This window comes from Cherax quadricarinatus, chromosome 21 (assembly GCF_038502225.1).
Source record: "Cherax quadricarinatus isolate ZL_2023a chromosome 21, ASM3850222v1, whole genome shotgun sequence".
NCBI lineage: Eukaryota > Metazoa > Arthropoda > Malacostraca > Decapoda > Parastacidae > Cherax > Cherax quadricarinatus.
The window spans coordinates 36,470,417-36,486,831 of record NC_091312.1 but is presented as its reverse complement, the minus strand read 5'-3'; the positions used below and the strand labels follow the sequence as shown (position 1 = coordinate 36,486,831).

Sequence of the window (16,415 nt, the reverse complement as noted above, 5' to 3'; positions counted from 1 at the left end):
GTAGGAGACGAGAGATATATATAACTCTGCCAAGGTTGTCTGCTGGAGAAAGGAGACATGCAAGACCGTCAATTCTGTCTGCCGGGAAAGGAATGCAGTGGCAAGTCTGCCAGCTTGGGAAGGCATGTAGTGATCCGTCATGTCTGTCTGCAAGGATTAGGGGCTATGTAATATTCTCTCATGTCTGTCTGCAAGGAGACGAAGGATTCAGTAATCTGTCATGTCTGTTACGCTATGTTCGATGAACATTCTCTAAGTCATAGCTATTGTTTACAGATATACTCAGTGTATTTTAATTAATTTAAAGCACTTAATCTTTGGTCTTCAGTTATCCAGTACCTTCCACTGACATTCTAGTAACTACTGATATTAACCCCAGATAATACGGTTACAAACAGTTATGGGAGTCAAGAAGACCTGAAACAAAGTACAGAGACTGCAAACCTCAGTTAACGAGAGCTAAAGGTAAACATAGTAACAAGCATATCACCAGAGCCAAATATACAATGAATAAAATCTGTAAAGCATGCGCGTTTAGCGAATTTAAAATTAGCTTTTATTAATCTTAATAAAGAATAACTGAGGGTCATATATACGGCATAAGTTACGTCTGTCTTGAAGTATGTAACAACACCATGGAATTCACTCTTGATAAAGCATGACAAGAAATAAAGTGAAGACGTTCAACAACAGACCAGTCCCAGAGATAAGGGGATCGAACGATGAGAAGAAATTAACTGATCCTGGCAACATTAAAAGACGGAAGAACCATGGGAGATATGATAACCACGTAGAAATTCTGAGATCTTGATAGGATGGACAGAGATAGAATGTTCAAGCGAGAAACATGTACGTATACCAAAACACAGCTAGAATTATAAAGAGAAAACATCCAGAAGGACATCATGAAACATTTCTTCAACATGGAACAGGTCAGGAAGAAAAACGAACTAGAAGTGATTGAGGCAGACTATACAGAGCTTTAAGTATAGGTATGACGGCATCCACGAGGCTAAGAGGGAGTGAACCTGCCAGTGTGAACGACATACCGGAGGGATCGCTACCAACATGTCATTATTTAAAAATTATTCGAATATATCCATTTTTCAGCATCATGCCAAACTAATAATGAGAATAGAGAAAGTTTACATACAAGAAAATACAAGACATGGATAAACTACGTCAAAACTTAACAAGGATTATCTTATTACTGTTTATATCATGTGAGACAAATGGAGTATAATTTACCACCAGGTATTTAATAATAATAAATATCCAGATTCATAAGGACACTTTGAAAGATTAAAATTTTATGACAATGGAAGTGTTTTCTTGTAAAAGATATACCAAAAAACTTTAATAACAATATCTGTGTACTCCAAAATTGTGCATATAAGAAGAACATTCACGAATCTAAATATGGAAGAGTTAAGAACTTAATACACAGCAGAGAATCAATTAATTCTCGAATACGTAGCACCAGTGTGGAGCCCTCATCTACAACAAAACAAAATAAACGGTACAAATATTTCTCAACTGGTTGATACCGGAACTTATGACTAAAACCTCAGAAGTAAAGCTGCATAAACTTACAACATTGGAAGACGAAGGTAGAAATGATATGATCACGGCATACAAAATACAAAGAGTAACAGATAAAATCGACAAAGACAGATTGTTTAGCGTGAGAAAACAGTAACCAGGATAACGAAACTGAAGACCCAGTCGAGCCTCAAAAACGCAAGAAACACTTACATCAGGTCATATCAGCAGCGACAGAGTGGAAATAAAAACAGTTCTCAGGTGGAACAAATGGGAGAGAATGAGATCAAGTCAGTTAAGAGGAATTTAAGAGGCGGACCTGCAAACATAACTGGCAACACTGTACTGCAGAAGCTGGAGAGTCAATCCACAGTCATGGGAAAACTGTTTTAATTGTTCATCTAGTTCAGTGAGCGACTACAATATAGAAAGTGGAGCTTTATAGTAAGAAGTGAAGCAGTAGACTGAGGAAGGGCAAGGTGGAACAAGCAGAGCCTCACAAGGGCAAGGTGGAACAAGCAGAGCCTCAAAAGGGCAAGGTGGAACAAGCAGAGCCTCAAAAGGGCAAGGTGGAACAAGCAGAGCCTCACAAGGGCAAGGTGGAACAAGCAGAGCCTCACAAGGGCAAGGTGGAACAAGCAGAGCCTCACAAGGACAAGGTGGAACAAGCAGAGCCTCACAAGGGCAAGGTGGAACAAGCAGAGCCTCACAAGGGCAAGGTGGAACAAGCAGAGTCTCACAAGGGCAAGGTGGAACAAGCAGAGCCTCACAAGGGCAAGGTGGAACAAGCAGAGCCTCACAAGGACAAGGTGGAACAAGCAGAGCCTCACAAGGGCAAGGTGGAACAAGCAGAGCCTCACAAGGGCAAGGTGGAACAAGCAGAGTCTCACAAGGGCAAGGTGGAACAAGCAGAGCCTCACAAGGGCAAGGTGGAACAAGCAGAGCCTCACAAGGGCAAGGTGGAACAAGCAGAGCCTCACAATGGCAAGGTGGAACAAGCAGAGCCTCACAAGGGCAAGGTGGAACAAGCACAGCCTCACAAGGGCAAGGTGGAACAAGCAGAGCCTCACAAGGACAAGGTGGAACAAGCAGAGCCTCACAAGGGCAAGGTGGAACAAGCAGAGCCTCAAAAGTGCAAGGTGGAACAAGCAGAGCCTCACAAGGGCAAGGTGGAACAAGCAGAGCCTCACAAGGACAAGGTGGAACAAGCAGAGCCTCACAAGGGCAAGGGGGAACAAGCAGAGCCTCAAAAGTGCAAGGTGGAACAAGCAGAGCCTCACAAGGGCAAGGTGGAACAAGCAGAGCCTCACAAGGGCAAGGTGGAACAAGCAGAGCCTCACAAGGACAAGGTGGAACAAGCAGAGCCTCACAAGGGCAAGGTGGAACAAGCAGAGCCTCACAAGGGCAAGGTGGAACAAGCAGAGTCTCACAAGGGCAAGGTGGAACAAGCAGAGCCTCACAAGGGCAAGGTGGAACAAGCAGAGCCTCACAAGGACAAGGTGGAACAAGCAGAGCCTCACAAGGGCAAGGTGGAACAAGCAGAGCCTCACAAGGGCAAGGTGGAACAAGCAGAGTCTCACAAGGGCAAGGTGGAACAAGCAGAGCCTCACAAGGGCAAGGTGGAACAAGCAGAGCCTCACAAGGACAAGGTGGAACAAGCAGAGCCTCACAAGGGCAAGGTGGAACAAGCAGAGCCTCACAAGGGCAAGGTGGAACAAGCAGAGTCTCACAAGGGCAAGGTGGAACAAGCAGAGCCTCACAAGGGCAAGGTGGAACAAGCAGAGCCTCACAAGGGCAAGGTGGAACAAGCAGAGCCTCACAATGGCAAGGTGGAACAAGCAGAGCCTCACAAGGGCAAGGTGGAACAAGCACAGCCTCACAAGGGCAAGGTGGAACAAGCAGAGCCTCACAAGGACAAGGTGGAACAAGCAGAGCCTCACAAGGGCAAGGTGGAACAAGCAGAGCCTCAAAAGTGCAAGGTGGAACAAGCAGAGCCTCACAAGGGCAAGGTGGAACAAGCAGAGCCTCACAAGGACAAGGTGGAACAAGCAGAGCCTCACAAGGGCAAGGGGGAACAAGCAGAGCCTCAAAAGTGCAAGGTGGAACAAGCAGAGCCTCACAAGGGCAAGGTGGAACAAGCAGAGCCTCACAAGGGCAAGGTGGAACAAGCAGAGCCTCACAAGGACAAGGTGGAACAAGCAGAGCCTCACAAGGGCAAGGTGGAACAAGCAGAGCCTCACAAGGGCAAGGTGGAACAAGCAGAGTCTCACAAGGGCAAGGTGGAACAAGCAGAGCCTCACAAGGGCAAGGTGGAACAAGCAGAGCCTCACAAGGACAAGGTGGAACAAGCAGAGCCTCACAAGGGCAAGGTGGAACAAGCAGAGCCTCACAAGGGCAAGGTGGAACAAGCAGAGTCTCACAAGGGCAAGGTGGAACAAGCAGAGCCTCACAAGGGCAAGGTGGAACAAGCAGAGCCTCACAAGGGCAAGGTGGAACAAGCAGAGCCTCACAATGGCAAGGTGGAACAAGCAGAGCCTCACAAGGGCAAGGTGGAACAAGCACAGCCTCACAAGGGCAAGGTGGAACAAGCAGAGCCTCACAAGGACAAGGTGGAACAAGCAGAGCCTCACAAGGGCAAGGTGGAACAAGCAGAGCCTCAAAAGTGCAAGGTGGAACAAGCAGAGCCTCACAAGGGCAAGGTGGAACAAGCAGAGCCTCACAAGGACAAGGTGGAACAAGCAGAGCCTCACAAGGGCAAGGGGGAACAAGCAGAGCCTCAAAAGTGCAAGGTGGAACAAGCAGAGCCTCACAAGGGCAAGGTGGAACAAGCAGAGCCTCACAAGGGCAAGGTGGAACAAGCAGAGCCTCACAAGGACAAGGTGGAACAAGCAGAGCCTCACAAGGGCAAGGTGCAACAAGTAGAGCCTCACAAGGGCAAGATGGAACAAGCAAAGCCTCACAAAGACAAGGTGGAACAAGCAGAGCCTCACAAGGCCAAGGTGGAACAAGCAGAGCCTCACAACGGCAAGGTGGAACAAGCAGAACCTCACAAAGACAAGGTGGAACAAGCAGAGCCTCACAAGGGCAAGATGGAACAAGCAGAGCCTCACAAAGACAAGGTGGAACAAGCAGAGCCTCACAAGGGCAAGGTGGAATACGTAGAGCCTCACAAGGGCAAGGTGGAACAAGCAGAGCCTCACAAGGACAAGGTAGAACAAGCAGAGCCTCACAAGGGCAAGGTGGAACAAGCAGAGCCTCACAAGGGCAAGGTGCAACAAGCAGAGCCTCACAAGGACAAGGTGCAACAAGCAGAGCCTCAAAAGTGCAAGGTGGAACAAGCAGAGCCTCACAAGGGCAAGGTGGAACAAGCAGAGCCTCACAAGGACAAGGTGGAACAAGCAGAGCCTCACAAGGGCAAGGTGGAACAAGCAGAGCCTCAAAAGTGCAAGGTGGAACAAGCAGAGCCTCTCAAGGGCAAGGTGGAACAAGCAGAGCCTCACAAGGGCAAGGTGGAACAAGCAGAGCCTCACAAGGGCAAGGTGCAAAAAGCAGAGCCTCACAAGGGCAAGATGGAACAAGCAGAGCCTCACAAAGACAAGGTGGAACAAGCAGAGCCTCACAAGGCCAAGGTGGAACAAGCAGAGCCTCACAAGGGCAAGGTGGAACAAGCAGAGCCTCACAAAGACAAGGTGGAACAAGCAGAGCCTCACAAGGGCAAGATGGAACAAGCAGAGCCTCACAAAGACAAGGTGGAACAAGCAGAGCCTCACAAGGCCAAGGTGGAACAAGCAGAGTCTCACAAGGGCAAGGTGGAACAAGCAGAGCCTCACAAAGACAAGGTGGAACAAGCAGAGCCTCACAAGGGCAAGATGGAACAAGCAGAGCCTCACAAAGACAAGGTGGAACAAGCAGAGCCTCACAAGGGCAAGGTGGAACACGCAGAGCCTCACAAGGGCAAGGTGGAACAAGCAGAGCCTCATAAGGACAAGGTGGAACAAGCAGAGCCTCACAAGGGCAAGGTGGAACAAGCAGAGCCTCACAAGGGCAAGGTGGAACAAGCAGAGCCTCACAAGGGCAAGGTGCAACAAGCAGAGCCTCACAAGGACAAGGTGCAACAAGCAGAGCCTCAAAAGTGCAAGGTGGAACAAGCAGAGCCTCACAAGGGCAAGGTGGAACAAGCAGAGCCTCACAAGGACAAGGTGGAACAAGCAGAGCCTCACAAGGGCAAGGTGGAACAAGCAGAGCCTCACAAGGGCAAGGTGGAACAAGCAGAGCCTCACAAGGGCAAGGTGGAACAAGCAGAGCCTCACAAGGGCAAGCTGGAACAAGCAGAGCCTCACAAGGGCAAGGTGGAACAAGCAGAGCCTCACAAGGGCAAGGTGGAACAAGCAGAGCCTCACAAGGGCAAGGTGGAACAAACAGAGCCTCACAAGGGCAAGGTGGAACAAGCAGAGCCTCACAAGGGCAAGGTGGAACAAGCAGAGCCTCACAAGGGCAAGCTGGAACAAGCAGAGCCTCACAAGGGCAAGGTGGAACAAGCAGAGCCTCACAAGGGCAAGGTGGAACAAGCAGAGCCTCACAAGGGCAAGGTGGAACAAACAGAGCCTCACAAGGGCAAGGTGGAACAAGCAGAGCCTCACAAGGGCAAGGTGGAACAAGCAGAGCCTCACAAGGGCAAGGTGGAACAAGCAGAGCCTCACAAGGGCAAGGTGGAACAAGCAGAGCCTCACAAGGGCAAGGTGGAACAAGCAGAGCCTCACAAGGGCAAGGTGGAACAAACAGAGCCTCACAAGGGTTGGTAAGAGTAATCAATGATATTTTTATTTTTTACATAAAAACGATCCACCAAAGGCAACCAATGACTGTAGTTGTTTGGAAATTTCTAAAATACGGTGCAAAACCTAGCAATGAGAGCTGTAATAGTTAGTGCTGGAGTTAAACGATCAGTAAGTTCAAAGTAACGATGAGAGTTGTGACGAACAACTAATGACGTGGTAATACCTGGAGGGAAATTATTTCCAGAATTTATAGTGAGAAAAGATCCTATAGTATCTCAGCTCGTTTCTCTCTCTAGATATCTACATAAACTAAATAACATTGGAAGCGTATGCATTAATAGCAAATGCAAGACTTGCATTCGGTAACCAATACAGGAAGTCACTGAAGACAATTTGCACCTAGTGCGTGAGGCAATCTTCCAGCAATTTGCCACCGCACTAGTCCCGGAGCTAAGGAACATGAACTACGAGGAAAAGCTACAACATTTGAGGGTAATGACTTTGAAGACATGATCCTGATCATAACATGCAAAATACACAGAAAAAAAAATGGGTAGTATGGTAGGCATTTGACCGCATGATCATGGATGACACCTGGACACTGGAGTGAACTGCGGGGACGCTTGAATTATATCTATTTTAAGGTATGTGAAGTATAGTGAACAAGATAATGAAATAGTGGAAACAAATTACCTAACAGTTCGGAAAGTAAAATAGATCCCAATATTCTAGGGATTATAAGTTAAGATGGAGGTCCGTGGAGCACGAGCCTATCTCCAAGACAGCTTCCTTACGTTAAATCAAAATTGATATATATATATATATATATGTATATATATATATATATATATATATAAATATATATACATATATATATATATATATATATATATATATATATATATATATATATATATATATATATATATATATATATATATATGTATATATATATATATATGTATATATATATGTATATGTATATGTACATATATATATATATATATATATATATATATATATATATATATTATAGGTAGTAGGTTGGTAGACAGCAACCGCCCAGGGAGGTACTACCGTCCTGCCAAGTGAGTGTAAAACGAAAGCCTGTAATTGTTTTACATGATGGTAGGATTGCTGGTGTCCTTTTTTCTGTCTCATGAACATGCAAGATTTCAGGTACGTCTTGCTACTTCTACTTACACTTAGGTCACACTACACATACATGTACAAGCACATATATACACACCCCTCTGGGTTTTCTTCTATTTTCTTTCTAGTTCTTATTCTTGTTTATTTCCTCTTATCTCCATGGGGAAGTGGAACAGAATTCTTCCTCCGTAAGCCATGCGTGTTGTAAGAGGCGACTAAAATGCCGGGAGCAAGGGGCTAGTAACCTCTTCTCCTGTATATATTACTAAATGTAAAAGGAGAAACTTTCGTTTTTCCTTTTGGGCCACCCTGCCTCGGTGGGATACGGCCGGTGTGTTGAAAGAAAGAAAGATATATATATATATATATATATATACATATATATATATATATTATATATATACATATATATATATATTATATATATATATATATATATATATATATATATATATATATATATATATATATATATATATATCGATACATATTAATATTGTGTTTGAAAATCATTCTTATTAATTAAATCCTAAATGTTCAAAGCGATGTAAAAAAAAAAAAGATTTCATAAAAGAAATTACGAAGACTGAAGTTAAAAAAAAGCTTAGAGAAAATCGGGAAGAAGAGATTGTTTGCGCAGTCAATAAGGTGAACGACGGTCACATCTGTTCCTAGGAAAGTATCCGTGTATTGAGGACAGTAGAAGGTTTTTCCTTCCTCGAGAAACAGTGTGGCGAAACAGCTGAAATACGAGACAGAGACAGACAGAGAGTGACTTGCAGAGAGACGGAGACAGCAAGAGAGAGAATGTGAAGAGACTGTTGGAGACATGACTGTAAAAGGGTGTTGGCTGGATGGTAAACTGAAGATAATTTAGCAGAGAGCAATCTTGTGTTGCTAATAGCTGCCGAGTGGTAGTAAAGGCTGGGTTCATTGAGGTAGTTTCGGTGCACTCGTGTCAAGGGAAAAGCTAAGCTGTCTGGTCGGAAGTTAGACCCATTCTCAATTTATCAATTTCATAATATTCAGCTTAGTTTGAGAATCTTAAAGGCAAATTTGATACCTATTAATTTAACATTCTACTAATAAAATATTGATAATTAACATTTTAAATAAATATAGTTTTTCTTTTATTCATGAAGTATTTTTTTATACAGCAAATTTTGTTGCTATAGTCTGAGTTAGTGGTCCAAAATATGAAAGTCGAGCAGAGATAATATCCCAGACGGTCACCCAACTGGCGCGCAAAATGTTTCGTCCGTGTTCCTTGCAAGCCTTCCAAGCTGAGCGATCCATTCCGTGCATATTTACCGAATCCAGGTTGCGAAGTAGGCAGTATATAAGGACTGGCAGAGCGGCGCGAACCACCATTGTATATACAACCACCTCGGAACAACCAACGACTACTTTGAAACGACCACTGCCACTCCTCCAAAGTGAGTATATCATGAGTGGTACTGATTCCACTATGTCGGCAGCTCGTAATAATATACCCGAAGCAGGTGTATTTGGTGCAGTTCTATGTGAAATTGTATTGAAGTGGCGCGTGTATTCTATCTCTTGTGCTGCGACTGAGATAATATTACTTCAGGAAGGCATTTGCCCAGGTGAGGAACCTTGGATGGTATGATCATATGATACACAGGCAAGCATGACTCAGCCGCCCGGCTTGGAACCTCAAACATTAACTGCACCGTAGCTCCTCTCTGTGAGGTTCCTAATATCTCTATAGAATACTTGTACAAGTATTCTATAGTATACTTGTACACTTAGAAATGTGTATATCTCATCTTATATAAGGAGAGATGTGTATTTTCAGTGTAGATACTCTGTGCATAACACTGTATATACACCTAGACATGTCTGTACGTCCCTGTATTTGTAATTAATGTATATTTCCTTGTATATACTCGTAGACTAAGAAATACGTGTCTTTCAGAGTGTATATACCATGAGATGCGTATCTCAGTGTATATACGCCTAAGTTATATACCACGTACTTATGGATGAAAGGTTCTTAAGCCAGGATCCCACATACAGAATCTCCCACGTTGTAATAAGATCACGAGAGACGTTTTATATATTAATATGCACTTCAACCACAGTGATTGCTAATTTAATTTCTTTCACGAAAAGAAGCTTCTACTTTTAGTTACAATTCCCTGGTTAAATTACGAAGAATTTCCTATGTGGAATCCAACACCCTGGAGACAGGAACCTGCATCCAGACACAGTGCTAACACAGTGTTACATAAAACTGCCATTTAGTTTTATCGTTAATTGCTCCCACGATATATGATTCCGCCATGAAAATCTATTCGTTAGTGAGATGAAAATAGCTTAGCTGGCACTAGCAAGTTTTTTAGGTAAACAGAAGAGCAAGTTATGGGATTGACAATACAATTTCTTGAAACCTTGTGAAATTTAAGAAACCAAATACATATAAAATTAGTATTAGGATTCATTTAAGCACAAAAAATGTAAACACGAATGCACTATTAACACTTCAAATACGTAATTACGTAATCTAGATCATGGCTTATCTAAATTGGACTCTGCGTTCTCTAGGGTCCTGCAAAAGTTCACTGAGATTCCGAGAGATCTTTCAGAAGAGGCCAGAAGGTGTTAGAAAGACACAGAAGAGTCTGTGGTAAGGTACACATCGTTGATGATCATCAAACACTGTTTACTCTGAAGATTCTTATGGTAATACCGACAAGATGTGCAAAAACACTCTTATGTAATAATTGTCCTAAAGTGTACATGAGTGTCTCCACACTACTTACCAGATTAGGCTGTCGTTTGTTCCCAGGTTCAGTTCTCCTAGTTCATTAGTTCACAAGTGAACTAGTTTACTAGTTATGACACGAAACGTCTTAAATGTCTCTTTTCATTTCGCTCAGATTTTTTTTCTTAGGCATAAAAGCCTAAGAGGCTATAAACGATGTATTTTCCTAATATTATCTTGTAATTATGGCTATAAATTAAATTTATAATGGAATGTGTTGATAAGACAATGTGTTTTATGAAGATATATATAGTGTCAGTTTCCCGGCTAAAGGGAAAAGGCGCCCGAAAAAGTCCCGTTGATTCACAGTTTGAAAATCGCTGATCAAGATGGCGGCGCCAAATATATTTGATCAGGCAACCCATATTCCAAGTTAAAAAGTGTACCAGTCTTAACAGTGTACGTCAGGATACCTGTCTTAACAGTGTACGTCAGGATACCTGTCTTAACAGTGTACGTCAGGATACCTGTCTTAACAGTGTACGTCAGGATACCTGTCTTAACAGTGTACGTCAGGATACCTGTCTTAACAGTGTACGTCAGGATACCTGTCTTAACAGTGTACGTCAGGATACCTGTCTTAACAGTGTACGTCGGATACCTGTCTTAACAGTGTACGTCAGGATACCAGTCTTAACAGTGTACGTCAGGATACCTGTCTTAACAGTGTACGTCAGGATACCTGTCTTAACAGTGTACGTCAGGATACCTGTCTTAACAGTGTACGTCAGAATACCTGTCTTAACAGTGTACGTCAGGATACCTGTCTTAGCAGTGTACGTCAGGATACTAGTCATAACAGTGTACGTCAGGATACCAGTCTTAACAGCGTAAGTCAGGATACTAGTCTTAACAGAGTACGTCAGGATACAGTCTTAACAGAGTACGTCAGGATACAGTCTTAACAGTGTACGTCAGGATACCAGTCATAACAGTGTACTTCAGGGTACCAGTCTTAACAGTGTACGTCAGGATACCTGTCTTAACAGTGTACGTCAGGATACCAGTCTTAACAGTGTACGTCAGGATACCAGCCTTAACAGTGTACGTCAGGATACAGTCTTAACAGTGTGCGTCATGATACCAGTCTTAACAGTACGTCAGGATACCAGTCTTAACTGTACGTCAGGATACCAGTCTTAACAGTGTACGTCAGGATACCAGTCTTAACAGTGTACGTCAGGATACCAGTCTTAACAGTGTACGTCAGGATACCAGTCTTAACAGTGTACGTCAGGATACCAGTCTTAACAGTGTACGTCAGGATACCAGTCTTAACAGTGTACGTCAGGATACCAGTCTTAACAGTGTACGTCAGGATACCAGTCTTAACAGTGTACGTCAGGATACCAGTCTTAACAGTGTACGTCAGGATACCAGTCTTAACAGTGTACGTCAGGATACCTGTCTTAACAGTGTACGTCAGGATACCAGTCTTAACAGTGTACGTCAGGATACAATCTTTTACGTGAAGACGGACACGTTTGTGGCGTTTATAAGCGGTTATAATTACACAAAATTTACATCAACCTGACCTAATCATAGAATAACAAATATTTAAATCTCAGCGCAATACAAATGAGATGCAATACTAGCTAACAACTCTCCCAGAATTAAAACAAGAATATGTAAATAATCCGCACTTAGGAGCCTCTGACTTATAATGATGTTTAGATCTAACTTGCTCCAACTTGGTCCAAGTGACTTTATTCTTTAAAGCAAGCTTTAAGGTTGCCATTTCTGTTTTTGAAAATTAGTCAGCTAGACATCAACATATTTTAGGGAACCTGTCTTGCTTAACCTAATATGTAACGAAGAGATTACCGTAGTACAACAGTTAAAAATTTCACCGACTATATTTTTTTCTCTTAAAGCGAGGAGTCATTCTTTCTTTTTCTCTTGGACTAACGGAAGTTAAATAATTTAACGCTGAGGAAATATAAACTTAGAGATTTATACTTAATAGATCATTCAACAATACAACTGATGACATGATGTATTCTGTGTATCTTTGGTGTGTATTTTAGATGATTCATAGGGATCTTAGGCAGTATTTCTTCAGCACTAGAGTTGTCAGGAATTGGAACAATCTGGAGAGTGAAGTAGTGGAGGCAGGATCCGTATACATGCATAGTTTTAAGGAGAGGTATGACATGGCTCTAAGAGCAAGGTTGAATGGACCTAGTATCGACTAGCAAAGAGGCGGGGCCAGGAGCTGCAACTCGATCCCTTCAACCGCAAATAAGTAGGTACATATTAATACTTTTTATTAACAACTTAATAATTTCACACATCTAGAAACTACCATTGTTTATATACAAAAGTGGCATTTATAATAATTAAAAAAATTAAGCTATGGATAACTCCCTCTGGTAATCCCCCACACTGTGACCTACACCACTGTGACCTACACCACTGTGATCTACACCACTGTAGAATAACCCAAGAGGAGACATGCAAGAGTTAATTAAACATCGTCATGAGTGACCAGGACCTGCTAGTGGAGGGTCATTTCCCATTTTGAAAGCCTGGTCTAAGACCAATAAGACCAATAACAGATAACAGAAAGTGAAGTGGAGGAACAGCATAAGGGAAATGTTAAAATGTGCACGAGGAGAATGTGTTACAACACAGGTTTCATTGTTCGTGTGCTTTTCACATTACCTATGTGCTTGACATTACCTATAAGAAAGAATAAGCACTCCATGTTTTGGTTAACTCCTGGGTTCAGTATTATGAACTCAGAACATGTAGGATTCGATCCCTTGACAAACCAATCTCAAAACTAGCAGGCCAGTGCTCAAACCACCATACCATGATTCATAACAGGAAAGCACTAAAGTTTTAGATGCAGGAGCCTGGATTACGTAGATTTCTAGTATCAAAATGAACTTCTAAAATGAACTGCTGAGTGTAACGCAGATCTCTAAAAATATTACATATTCAGAATATTTTATTCTGCTACATAACTTGGAAGACACTCACGATATGCACACACAAACTAATAAAGCATCACGAACCCTTTAAACTGTTGGTAATGAGAAGTGCATGTAGTATTCTTTGTGCTTCACTGTGCCTTAATACTACTAACAACACGGTTAATTAGAACGCCTGGGAATTAGGTTAAATTTATATTATTTATACCACTACTGCATCTACTACTACTTCTAATACCAGCCTTACCACTACCATTACTTATTTTCCTTCCTTTGTTGGTTTGTCCCTGTCCAGCTAGCCTATATATACTGGCTCCCTCTCTCTCCTGTTATCTAGCGGAAGGTTTGGTCAGATGACGAAAAGCTTCAGCTGTGGGTCATCATATGACTAAGACCCTTGTCTGGAAGCACTTGTCCTGCTTCCTGACAACAATTATACCTACCATCTTTCGTGTTAGTGTGACTGTAAATGGTCCAAGTCGGACCGAAACGTTATTGTAATATTTTCTCTCCTATGAGCGGTTTATTTGTGTGTATTTACAGCAAATACGAATGGGAAACTGAAATAAAGCTTCCATTCTTGAACGTTGTAATGACCATAATCGAAAAATTTATAAATATTGAACTCCAAAATTATTAATGTACTGTGTTTCTTGGTAGTGCAGAAGTTCCTGCGTTGATCAACTCCTCCTAGACTACAAGAAAAGATAATCTTTTCCTTTCCATGATTTTGCAGTAGGATAGTAAAGAAAGGAATCTTAATTCCCATCGGCTCAACATGCACAATGCATCATGAATTTAAAAACGTGAAAGGCGTCAAAGTCTTTGTATCATTCAAGTAACCTAATCAGACTCGACTGATTACGATGCTGAAGTGTGTTGTGCCTCTCTTCAGAAGTTCTGGTGCTTTCATCTTTACAAATATATAGTGTACGAAGTAGATCATTTAATGGTAGAGTCTACAGTAGTACAAACCATGAATCTCAGCTCGTCTTTAAATGGGCTGTTAAAAAAAATACTGAAAAAATGTCAAGTGGTCGTTGGTGGAGCTGCTGTTGAATGTAAAGCATTTACCTATGTCAGCTGAGGTGTTGGCTATGTCCATTAAGACGTATATGATCGTACTGCTAACTCTGTGGTAGGTCAGAGGATACTGGAAGCGTCTATTTACATATTTACTAATTCTGTTCTTAGCATTCCGAATTTATGTGTCTTTATTCAGAGTCTTGTCAGGCTCCGCTGTTTAACTTGTCTGTCTGCGCTACTTGCCTGACTGCGGTCGTGTTGAAATGATAAAAATTGATGTGTGGTTGGGTCATTATCTAAAACACGGTGAAGTCTGTTATGATAAGTAATTGTTTACCGTATTTTATTGTCCACTTGAGAAACGTATGCTTTGGTGGAACTCTCGTTGTCTTAAAAATTGTTTGTTAGACGGCCTTAGTGATACAATGATATTACATCGTTTTATTTGTTGCAGGTTATAAGAACGTGTACGACTCTACTAATATCTTACTATAATTGTAACTGTTGACAGGAGGGCCACAGGCACAGTAACCTTACAAAATTACACTTCAGAAAGATTTCACTTCACACGAAGCCGTTATAAACACTACAGGGGATGAAAGGTGCTGTATGTAGGTAAGAAAATGATCGCCTACAGCTGATTTTTTTTTCAGACTTACCCTTTACTCCAAAACCACTAATGTAGTTTGAAGGCAGAAAGTTTGTGTTCCAAATTAGGTAAGTACCTTGTTACCTAAACCATCAATTCTAATCCTTATATACAGGTTAGTTCTGTGTGTGAGGCAAATTAAACCCATTAGCATCAAGTGCCTCAGATTTCAGAGAGTAAACTGAACAAACAACTCGAGGATGAGGCATAAAAACAACAACTTTGCCTCTCATCTCTTTTCCCAGCAATAGTCTATAATGGTGCTGGGTAACAGAATCATTCATAAACAAATGATCTTAATTCCGTAGAGAACGGCAACTCGAAAATCGTGAATGTGTTAGTTTAAGAGTTTTTAAATCTATCAAGTTATGTTTTTATTTTCTCTTTTTATCTCAGAGTTCTGGGTAACCTAAGTCGACCCCGACCAGCGGTGTTATGTGTTGAAAGTAAAGTTAATAGAAGAATATCTTGAACAAGCCCCAAGGAAATGAATTAAACGTCGATCTGTAAAGTACAACGATGTGAGTTCAACATGTCTTACTCTCCCTCAATAGAACATACAGTAGAAGCGGAAGAAATAAAAGAGAGTAGGAAAACCTGGGCTGTAGGAGAAAGAGCAATTTGGAAGGTTCAAGTATAGCAGAAAAAAGGATCGAAACGGCTGAGGTCAGGATAACAGACTAGGACCCTGTACTGCGCTTAGGAGACAGTTGAGATTCCTGGACATTGTTGCTAACCTCTGCAGGGACTTCGAGAACAAGCATTCCTCTGAATCTCGAACCGATTCCTGGTAGGGTCATCGGTCTCACCTGGGACGTACAATTATCTTCAATGATGAGCTTTTATCATGAAAATCTCTCTTGGTATAAGTCTGGGTAAAATGATTATCTTCTCAGTGATTGAACAACCAGTGATTATCGATGATGGGTATCATGATTAAGCAATTGCTGACTGCTGGTGTTGGGTATCAGTAATTAAGTAACCGCTAGCTACTGGTGCTGGGTATCAATTATTAAGAATTAGCTCACTACCGGAGCTGTGTATCAATAATTGAGCTACCAGTACTGTGAATCATTAAGCAAGTGATTGCTACCGGTGCTGTATGTGAATGGTTAAGCAAGGACTCATTACCGGTGTTGGGTATCAGTATAATTAGACAGCCGCTGTCATACCAAAGACAGAGTTCAATCATAAAGTAAGCAATTCATATTGTAAAGATATAAAACCCATTTTATAACCCACAACAAGGATTAGTAGTATTGGGCAGGTAACAACTGCAATGTTTCTGGCAAACAGGTGTAGGTGATATATTATCAAGGAAAGAGGAAATTTACTTTACCACAAATCAGAACAATCAAGTAGCTCTCCCGTTGACAAGTTTGTTCATAAATATAACACCAAAGATCACCGATCATGAAATTAATGAAGTATTTCCGACTCTGCCATACTCATTTCATTCCTGTATTAGACCAGTCCAGTGCAGGAATGTACGAAAGTGGGAATGGAAACCTTGATACAACAACAGTAAAACCTGCCATGACTAA

At 42.0% G+C, this 16,415-nt stretch overlaps 1 protein-coding gene across 1 annotated transcript in view; it reads left to right on the top strand.

Annotated features, from left to right (window-relative positions):
- Window positions 1-8,779: 8,779 nt before the first annotated feature.
- The window catches only part of LOC138853040 (uncharacterized PE-PGRS family protein PE_PGRS10-like), a 31,167-nt gene continuing 23,531 nt past the window's right edge, over window positions 8,780-16,415 (top strand). The window contains exon 1 of the mRNA XM_070087385.1: window positions 8,780-8,908. The gene's annotated coding sequence lies outside the window, so the exon portion shown is untranslated. The remainder of the gene's footprint in view (window positions 8,909-16,415) is intronic.